General features: G+C 44.9%; 1 protein-coding gene across 3 annotated transcripts in view; it reads left to right on the top strand.

Annotated features, from left to right (window-relative positions):
- Positions 1-2,047: 2,047 nt before the first annotated feature.
- Positions 2,048-10,265, top strand: part of Adgrf5 (adhesion G protein-coupled receptor F5) — a 103,017-nt gene continuing 94,799 nt past the window's right edge. For all 3 annotated transcript variants that reach the window (XM_029570219.1, XM_008846728.3, XM_029570218.1), the window contains exon 1: positions 2,048-2,251. The gene's annotated coding sequence lies outside the window, so the exon portion shown is untranslated. The remainder of the gene's footprint in view (positions 2,252-10,265) is intronic.

Here is a 10,265-nt window from a genome sequence, read left to right as displayed (position 1 = left end):
GTGTGTGTGTGTGTATCCCTGTCAGTGTAATCCATAGAAATATATGTGTCGCTCTGAGTCATATATATGTATATATATATATATACATATATATATTTCCTCTTTATTCTAAAGGCAATATATACCTGTAATTAATAATGTTCTTCCAATAGCTTTCAACTTACAGAATTCAAACATTGCTGGGTCCTGGGCTCTGGAGATACAATAATGAAACAGATCAAGTCCACACCTCAGAGAGTGAAAGACCAGCAAGAGACAGAGGGGACAGAAGACAGGCTTCCTGGCTTGAGTGCTGTGAGGGAGACAAGCATAGTTTGCTAGGAAGGAATACCGGAGGGGCCAGGGCATCAGAGGAGGCTCTCCAGTCTGTGAGAGAGGAGAACTAGGGAGCAGGAAACTGGCATTCTTCACAGCGTAATCCTAAGTGAAGAGAGGTAGGGATAGAGGGAATGAAAAAGGGCGGGCGGATGGAGGGGAGCTTTGAGGTAAAGCAGGAGAGGTTAGCTTTTTAAGAATTGGTCATCACCCCACAAAGCAAGACGGAGTAGTCTATACTTATTGATAGCCTCTTAAAGTCAATCCACCCTAGAGTGCCCACCATCTTCCCACAGTTAGGACCAGCTTCCTGGTGTTACAGGAACTAACCACTGACTGCTGTAGCCCTTTGAGAAGACTCAAACGATACTCAGGATACAGAGGAAGCTATTCTTTATTATACGTAGGCTTCACAGGCCTCAGACTGGGCAAAACTTGCTCCAGAGAAACTGGAGGTGCTGATCAGAAACACCTATGGGGTTTGTATAGGTGAATTTGAGACTTCCAGCACGGACGTGTATGTACCCCTTAGGTTATTATAGGACATTGAAGCAGTCAGAATTTTCCAAAGAAGCAGATATTTGGGGACAGTGTGGGGTTAACTTCCTAGCAATATACTGATGCCAGTACAGTCTTAGCTATTTTAACGAATAAGATAGATGGTAGCCAGTGCTTCCTGAAAGACCTCTGCAAGAGGCAGCGTTTTTCCAAGGCGCCCACAGACTGCGGTTTTTGTGGTTGTCTGTCTTGTCTTAATTCAGCCTGAAGCTGAACGCAGAGTGCCCTTTATGATTTGAATACAAGGAGAAGCTTCCAAAGTCCTCACTATTATTTTTACATATATCAACAAGCATACTTATTATTAGGAGTACATAAGGATCTTGTCAAATCTATTTGTTATTTCTTACTCATCTATGACAGAACAGTTACACTGAGGTTATAGTTTATTAGTCCACATTAGGTTAATTTCCCTCATCGACAGGACCCTATAGAATTATACTGAGCCCTTTGCTCAGTATAATAAGCCTTCTCTACCTTTGGCTTAATGTTCTATGGCTGCCATCTTGAGTTTTTAAAGTTTTGAGTGAGTGCCTCACATTTTCAGCTGACCGTGAGCTCTACAGATTTTGTAGAGAGTTCGGCTCCCAGCAATCTACGGTTGGTAGATGACAGGTAATTCTTTAAGTCTTAGGACAAAATGGCTTGAGAACTGTTAGGAGTTTTCCCAAGATTGAAATCACAATCTCGTGTCTCTTTCCAAAAATACAGCAGAGATAGTCTCTCCTGAGGCCAGGGAAGAAATCCTTTCTGAATAGGCTCTGTCTGACCTGTTTCTCACTGGCTGCTCTGTCTGGACTGTGGCCAGAATACGTTTCAGCTCCGTGGAGGAGGATAAGGGCATCCTTGACTTTTGCAGAGTTAAACACTTAGAGAAACTTCAGGAGGAAAGTACTTGGAGAAAGATAAAGCTGGCTGGCCCGTGAGCTCCCTGCCTGTCTCCTGTTTCTTATTTTCATAGTCCTCAGTGTGATTTTCCTCTTCTTTCCCAGTGGTCAAAAGAGAAGCTTACATTTCTGATTTTCTCCAGGGAGCCTGGAGAGAGGCAAGAGGCTCCAAATACAGGAAATCGCTTTGAGAGATCTCTCATTTATTACAGTCTCCAGATTACTTCCCTTCCCTAGCCTCCGCCCCCACCTCCAGGCTTCTTCCTGCACTGGTGAAACAGCCAGTGATAGTTTACCTCTGTGCCCTGAGGTCTGCAGGCCAGTGTGAGAGTCCCAGAGCCCCTGAAGCCTGGTCTGGTGAAACTCTATCCTCCTTGGGTTTCCTGATTGAATGGGACACCCTTAAATTTCACCTCACCTAAGAGGTTTCGGGGGTAAGATCTTCAGTACTGGATTAAAGTTCAGGAGGTTGTTCACCACAGAAGAGAAAGGTAGGTGCCTGTGTTACTGTCTTTTGTCTTGTTGAATGGAGTCAAGCGTCTCTAAAGCAGGTAAATGGGGTGTCCATACAGCACTCCTTCATGGTTGCTTGTGCTCAACCTTTGTGTCTTGTGGAGACCTGCTGGTTTCCAAGACTTGGAGGAGAAACTGTAAGAGGCAGAGGATATCCCCCAGCAGTGTACATAAAGAGGAAGCTGGTTCTTATCTTCTTTGGAGGGAAACATCCCATTAGAAGTTGTGTGTTCTGGCTTCTGCATAAGGCAGGAGAAGAATTTGAGAGCTACCTTTTCTTTTCCACTATGAACTCTGAACTTTTTGGTAAGAGATGAGATGTATCAAGGTTGATAGAGGATTTGCTAAGGAGTAATAGAGACAGGTATGTTTCCTTTAGCTCTTTAGGCGAAAGAGTAGTCGTGTTGTTTGGGGGTCTGGAGGACTTCGGTGGTGTTTTCTAGAATTGTCTTGCTTTCCATGAGGTTTTCTGAAATACACATCACACAATGCCTAAGAAGCCTGGCTTCACCCATGTGGTGTGGAAATCCTTCTCAGGCAGGGTCCTTCCCCTTCCTGTGGCTGCTCTTGTTGGATGTAACTGGAATTTCAGATGATGTGCCACATGAGTCCTAGAGAGACCATAATGTTCTCTAAAGTGGGGTTCTTATGCCTTGGTTGCTTCGTTTCATCTTCATAATCAGCCTTTCCTCTGGGAGAAGTCTTTTTTCCTGCCTGCCGACTCATTAAACATGTTCTTCCCTAGCTTGCTTAGTTTCCAGTCTTGTAATTTTTTGCCATTATACTTGGCCTTGGTGTTCTTGGGAAAATGCAGTTGTGACTGTGTGGCTCTCCTCAGTGAAGTGTGTCTACTGTACCCCACTGCTTATAGTCCTGCTGCCTTAGTGCAGCCAGGGGCCTATGGCATCTGGCATCACGAGCTCCTGAGAAATGCACATTTCCCAACCCTTCACCAGACTTTATCAGGTTCCCAAACGGTGGACAGGTGAAATAAATCTTGCCAAGTATTGCCTGGGGGAGGGCAGGTGACCCTTTCAAGGTCTGCTCTACAGCACCCTGCCAGCCTTACCTCTCACCACCTGACTGTCCAACATTACTGAATGACACTTCTTCAGCATGTGGGCTCTACTGCACACCCATGTCTTCTGTCTAGATTCCACCATTCAGTTTTTTCCCCAATTACTCATGACAGCCTGATTTTACACATGCCCCCTGCGTTCAGTCTACATTCCACTAAGCACCCTAGGGTCTATGAGCTTATGGCAGCTCTAATAGTCCTTCCACAGCCCTTAGCACATGAAGAAGTAACAGTCTCTATGTTTAACCTCGTATTTGATGAGACATTGGTGTTTTATTTCTGAATCCACAACACTTGACACAATGCCTGGCACATTGCTTGTTCTTGGTCAATATTAGTTGAATTTATGAATGAAAGAAGGAACAAATGAATGTGGGTAATCTGAATAACCTGAATTAGCCATCAGAATGCGATCTATAGCTGAAAGTTTGTCAAGAAGATGGTCAATGTCTATAACATTTTCCCACATTCTTTATCTGTGACTTTGCTGGATTTATTTATTGGCTGAATATTTTGAGGACCTACTGAGTGCTGTGCTTTTAGTCTAGTTCCTCATATCTTGTGGATAACCTCTCCCAGTCCCTGTTCTCCATTATTTACCACTCCAAGTCAGAGATGCACTTTCTCAGCAGTATGTACTGAGCACCTTCCACATCCCAGGCACCGGCCAGGAATACAATGGAGGACTGAAAAAGATGCTTCTGTAGGGAGAAATGGGAGAGAGGATGGGGAAAAGTCCTCTGACAAGAACCCTCCCGTGCAAGTTAACATCCCTTCTGCCGCTACAACCTGGCTTGTGATTAATAGAGATGAATGCAAATTTGAGCAGAAAGGAAATAACTAGCTCAGGAAGCGAAGTTGTACAAAGGTAGTTCTGTAGGATATCTGAAATAGGAGGCAAAGAGGTATGAACAACAGGAAGCAAGAGGCAATTCTGGCTATTCAGAAGGTATTTTATCTAGAAGCCTCAGGTGGTAGAAGAGGAGCAAGAAAAGAGGGTTGAAGACAGCAAGAGCGGTCACTTGAGAGAGCCTGAATGGCTTGTGTCAGTCTAAGCACATGGGTCTGGGACTGCTCTTGCTGGCATCTTCATAGAAGCTGTTGCTATACTGGGCCCTCAGAGAAGGTGCCAAAGGGTTGACTGGGATCATGGGCATCACAATGAAATAACTACTACTTTGCCTTAGAAGACTGCAGAACATTGTCCTTCAAATTATCATGAGAAGTTGGAGGATGAAGCTGAATTGGTAGGGTGCTTGCCTAGCGGGCATGCAGCCCTTGGTTCCATCCCCAGCACAGCGTAAACTAGGCAAGGTGGTGCAGATTTATAATCCCAGCGCTTTGAAGGTGGAGGCAGGGGCATCAGAAGTTCAAAGTCATCCTTGGCTACATAAGGAGTTCAAGGCTAGCCTAAGATACAATACGGGAGACCCTGGCTCAAACCAGTTTTTGTGGGTAGGCCCACGTGAGTTGAGTGCAAAGGTGCTTGAAGTCAAAGCCCCTGTTCGTCACTAGATAGAACCAAGGTTTATAAAACACTGTAGATCCAGCCAATGTCACCTGGCAAGACAGCCACAGGTGAAAGAGTTAAACTCAGAGCCCCAGGCAGGGCCTAGTCCTTTCTGTTTGACCAGTCTGTCTTAAAGCTCCCAATGCCTTTACCTGGATATGCTAGCATTTATTTATTAGACACCAAATACATTTTCTCCAATGCTTCCATAGGGAGAATCCAGAGACAAAATGTCTGCCACATGAACCCTCCCATGTAGGTTAACATTTTTTTGTTGCCACAACTTGTGCTTATTATTAATAGAGATGAATGCAAATCCTTCCTCTCCCTTTGCTTCTTCCTCTTCCCTTCCTCCTCTTTTTGAGACCAGGTTACCCATAGCCCAGGCTAGCCCCAATCTTACTATGTAGCCAAGGAGAGAATGACCTTGAATTTCTGCTCCCATACCCAAGTGCTGGGATCACAGGTGTGGTTCCTGGAACTCACTATATAAACCAGGCTGGCCTTGAACTCACAGAGATCTGCCTGTCTCTGCCTCCTGAGTGCTGAGATTAAAGGTGTGTGCCACCACCCCTGGCCTTAACATTGCTTTTTTAATTCAAGGCTATGGTGGGGTAAAAAGAGGCAGGCCTGTGTTTAAATTCTCTGTTTGCTACTCCCATAAATAATGAATTGTATGTACCCTATTAAATCTTAGGTTTTTTTTTTTTCCTGAATATGTGAGCTGATGCTTAGCATACAAAGTGGGCAGGAGATTCAGAAGCTCACATGCTTATTAACATGTTGCTTCAATAAATATGCTGGGGAGGGGGCTCATTGAGTAAAGTGATCATCATGCAAACAAGAGGACCTGAGTTTGGCTCCTAAGCAGCTACATAAAAGCTAGATATGGCAGCGAACATCTGTAACCTTAGCCCTGTGGTGGCAAGCAGGGCAAGGGGCAGTGGCCCCACAGCTTGCTGGCTACCTAGTCTAGCTGAATTGATGAGCTGAGGTTCAGTAGAGGAACCCTGTCTTAAAAAATAAGGTGGAGACAATGGAGGCAGGCACCAGGTGCCAACCTCTGACTTCTGCAAACGTGTGTGTGTGTACCCATGTGCAGGCACACACACACACACACACACACACACACACACAAAGTGAAATGTACCATATCTTAAAAGAGACCCGCCAAGATGCTAAAATAGAGAAAATGATCACCTATAAGCTAATTGAAGGACATGCCGGGGAACATTTGAAGAATAAATTCAGCTTTGTAGCCTGTGAAGGCTGCCTTCAAATATTTAAAGGTTCCTGTGTGGGAAAAGAGAAAACCACCCCATCCATGAGTGGAAATTATAGAGTAAGAGATTTCAGTTCAATGTGCGGAAGGATTTACCCGCCATCAGAATTGTCTGAAAAATGAGTGAGTTGCCTTTTGGGGGTGGTGAACACCCTGTCCTGGGCAGTGATCCAGCGCCCCAGAAGACCAGTGGCCAGGGTGTTCCCAGTGGGATGCCTGACTGGGTGGAGTTAGAGAGATGACCTTGAAGGTCCCTTCCCGCTCGGAGTCTCATGATGTCAGCACCCTAATCCAAGCCACCAGATAAAGGACTGAAAAAAAAAAAAATCAACAGTGTGACGTGAGCTGACTTTTTATTTGGTAGCTAGTTTTTGACTGCAGTAATTTAAAAATAGGATCTTTGCAAAAATAGAGTCGGACTTCCAGGAAAAAGTGAAAAAGAAATGGGAACAGAGAGGAAGGAAAAGTTCATTCCAAACCACTCTTCTGGGTGACTCTGTAACTTGGTGCTATAGATTCCACGGGACACTGCCACGTTTTGGGGTATTTTCAGGCAAAGTAAAAGGATGCAACTATTAGGGCGAGATCTTTATAAAATGGAGTGGCACCCACACGGCTGTGTGTTTTTAGCCACTCGGAAATCCAACTTTGACATTCACAGCTAAATAGTTAACACCCTCTGGTTGGCAAGGTCTACGAGCAGAATCTGTGATTTAAAAAAATTATTTATTTCTATGTATTTTTTATTTTTATAAGTGTTTTTCCTTCATGTACGTGCACCCGTGTCATGCAATGCCTGCAGAGGCCAGAGAGGGTGTTGGAGTCTCTAAAACTGGAGTTATGGGCGGTTGTTTATGGCTGAGTGGGTGCTGGAAATCAAACCCAGGTCCTCTGCAAGAGCAGCCTGTGCGCTTAACCACTGAGCCATCTCTCCTGCCCCCAGGTGTCTGATCCTGAGGAAAGAAGAAAGCTGGCTGGAGAGGGTGTGTGCTTAAAGTTCACCAGCCTTGCTCTCCTTGTAAAACATACCCCACCGATTGCAGCCTCTGTCTGCTGACAGCTTGGAGAATGGAGAATCAGCTGAAGTGGCTCCAGGCTACCTGGAACTCTCACTTAATACTTGGTTGACTCAGAGCGGCTGGTTATTCTTGCTTAGGATACTCACCTCCTTCTGAAGATGCTGGGCAGCATCCGAACATGCCTTTGCTTCCTCCAGTTTCACTTCGGGATCCTGGGGGAAAGCAAAAATCATCAGCCATCCTTTCAACGGAAAAGTGTTATCATCAAATGTGCAGTTTGCCACAGAAACGAAGTCGTCATCTAAATTATTCTACAGGTTTACCTTCTAAAACCAACCACGTTAAAAAAATTCCTTTGGGATATAATCAATGGTGCAGGGCAATATTATAGAACTCCTTGTAGACTGGTGTGTTTATTTTTAGATGCACTTGGGCTACCTGGCATTGCAAAGCAACTGTCTAATGTCCGAAGTGTGGCCCTGGGAATTTCCTCTAACAAGACTGCGTTTCCGCCCATTGTTACAGTACAAAGGGCAGATGGAGGCCAGAGTAGAGGCTCATGTTAACCCCACCCAGAGTAAAACTCAGAAGCTGTCATCCCTCAGTCAGTCAATGTAGCCCTGCCTGCTGGGGGTCAAGATGGAGGTCGTCTGCCACTCTGGGTAGAATGAGTATGTGTGTGATTATTTCATCTAAAAATATCTCAGACACCGGTGAGGGCATTTCAATAATAAAAGTTCTGCTTTCTATTTGCAGTCAAGGATCTAGCCCTCATCCACCCATGCTGGGTGGTGGATACTGAAATATTTCTTATACAGGGATGCCATTTGCGAATCTGGGATTGGGTTGCAATGAACAAAGAATGCTTTTAAGCACAAGATAGTAAAAAGGAAATCACATAGGGCCAAAGATACCTACCTGTGAAAAAAAGTGCTTTCTGAATCAATCACCCAGAATTTTATTATTATTGTGCAGATTTTTGCTTTGAGACAGGGTTTCCCTGTAGCCTCAGCTAACCTAGAACTCACTATGTAGATCAGGCTGGTCTCCATCTCACAGAGACTCACCTGCCTCTGCCTCCAGAGTTCTGGTGTTAAAGGTGTGTGCCACCACACCTGGCTTTATTGTAGGTTTTGATTTATTCATCTACGAAATGGATTTAATGGATCTTACATCTTATTAGTTTGGGAATAAATATGATTCTCTATTACAAATTATCTGATCTGAACTAGACTTGTGCTTAAGGTTTTACAATTTGATTCTAACTTGCTCGAAGCCTTTTCTAAGAAATTTCCATTAACGTATTCAATAGTAAGCTTCCAATTTTTTCTACTACTGCAACCCAAAAGCCCAGTTTGATCTACACACTTGAAGCTGGGGGTGCTAATTTTAGCACTTGAAGCTTGAGGTAGAAGGGTCTCACCAAGTTCAAGGTCAACCTGGGCTACAGAGGGAGCTCCAGGCTACCATGCGACTACATAGTGAGATCTTGTCTCAAACCCCTGCCTTCCCAAAACAGGCTGTATTGATAACTCAGTAAAGTGCTTGCCTTGCAAGTGTGAGAACATGCATTCGGTCCCTAAAATGCTTGTAAAAAGGTATGCATGGTGGGGCTGGAGAGACTGCTCAGTAGTTAAGAGCACTGGCTGCTCTTGCAGAGGACCTGGGTTCAGTTCCCAGCACCCACATGGCAGCTAACAACCATCTGTAACTCCAATTCCAGGGAATTTGATGCCCTCTTCTGGCCTCTGCAGGCACTGCACATACAGGTATACTTGTATACATGCAAGCAAAACACTCATATACACATTAAAAGAAAAGAATAGGTGTGATGCCAGTGTTGGAACTCCAGCCCAGGGGAGATGGAGACAGGTGGATCCTTGGGGCTTGCTGGCTAGTTAGCCTAGCCTAGTTGGTGGGCTTCAGGTGCTGAGAGACCCTGTCTCAGAAAGAGCAAGGTGAATGGTACCTGAGGAACAGCAGGCATCCCTCACATGCATTGTACACACACACACACACACACACACACACACACACATACACACCCCTAAAGAAAACAAGAACTGGATCCACTTTACCGTCAGAGCTGTTAAGTTTTTGTCACATTCTCTGCAGTCCTGGGAAAGGGCCCTGCAGTATTGTTTAAAGGTCCAGCTCCAGCTTGTGCCTAAAGGTCTCATGGGAGAGGAAGAGGCGGGTCTCAAGTCCACACACAGCAGACCACACCTGCCCTGTCCTGCCTGTGATCCACATTCCAATGACTCAAGGCCTAACCCCTGTAACAATCAAAGGCCCCAGAAGCAAGGGAGACCAGCACGTACAAACACTAGCTCCGTGCAAGGCTCCAATCCCTGGGCTTTGCCAGCAGGTGGATATCCAGGCCCTTCCAGGTCCCCAGATGGAGGAAAATGTTTTCTAGCCCTTTGGTGAAATTATAAGAATGTTAGTAAAAATGCCTTTCTGGATTGTTTTGTTTGCCTGTGTTTATTATCAGACACCCCTCAGGGGTTCACAGGGCAGGTTGCGAATGTCCATCCAAAGTGAGGCCTGGGAATTTCCTTCCACAGAGGCTGTGCTTCCTCTCTTTGTTATTCCTCAAAGAACAAGTCCAAGCATTGCTAGAGATCCTTGCTTAACCCTTTCTCCTGCCTGGTGCCCCCACGCCTCCAAGTTGCAGGAAAATCGCACTGCCTATCGTCTGGAAAGCAGAATGTTTGCATTTTACCTTAAATGTTCATTTGCTGATGTTGTGTGTCCATGGGCTTGTGTGTGCGTCCATGTGTATCAATGAGAAGAAATAGGCAATGTATAATACATTCTAGAATGCAGGCTTTTCATTCAGTGTTAAGGCATGCGGCCTGTCATTGGTCAGACCTGATAAAGCCACTGCTTTCTTTATGCTACTATGCATTTCTAGGAAAAGTGCTAACTCAATGGCTGTTCCCTCTCTCTAGGGCAGGACTCTTCTAGAATTATAATTGATTTTCCCTTTTAGACTTTACATATATGAAAACCAGAGGCATAAGGAGTTGAAAGATCTTTTAATCAACCAACAATGATTTATTGGACATATTCAGCATTCTATACCATTAGGCATGAAGGA

The sequence above is a fragment of the Nannospalax galili genome, unplaced genomic scaffold (assembly GCF_000622305.1).
Source record: "Nannospalax galili isolate Female #2095 unplaced genomic scaffold, S.galili_v1.0 scaffold803, whole genome shotgun sequence".
NCBI classification, from domain to species: Eukaryota; Metazoa; Chordata; class Mammalia; order Rodentia; family Spalacidae; genus Nannospalax; species Nannospalax galili.
Note: the sequence above shows the minus strand (reverse complement) of the source record. Positions and strands in the feature narration are given on the sequence as shown.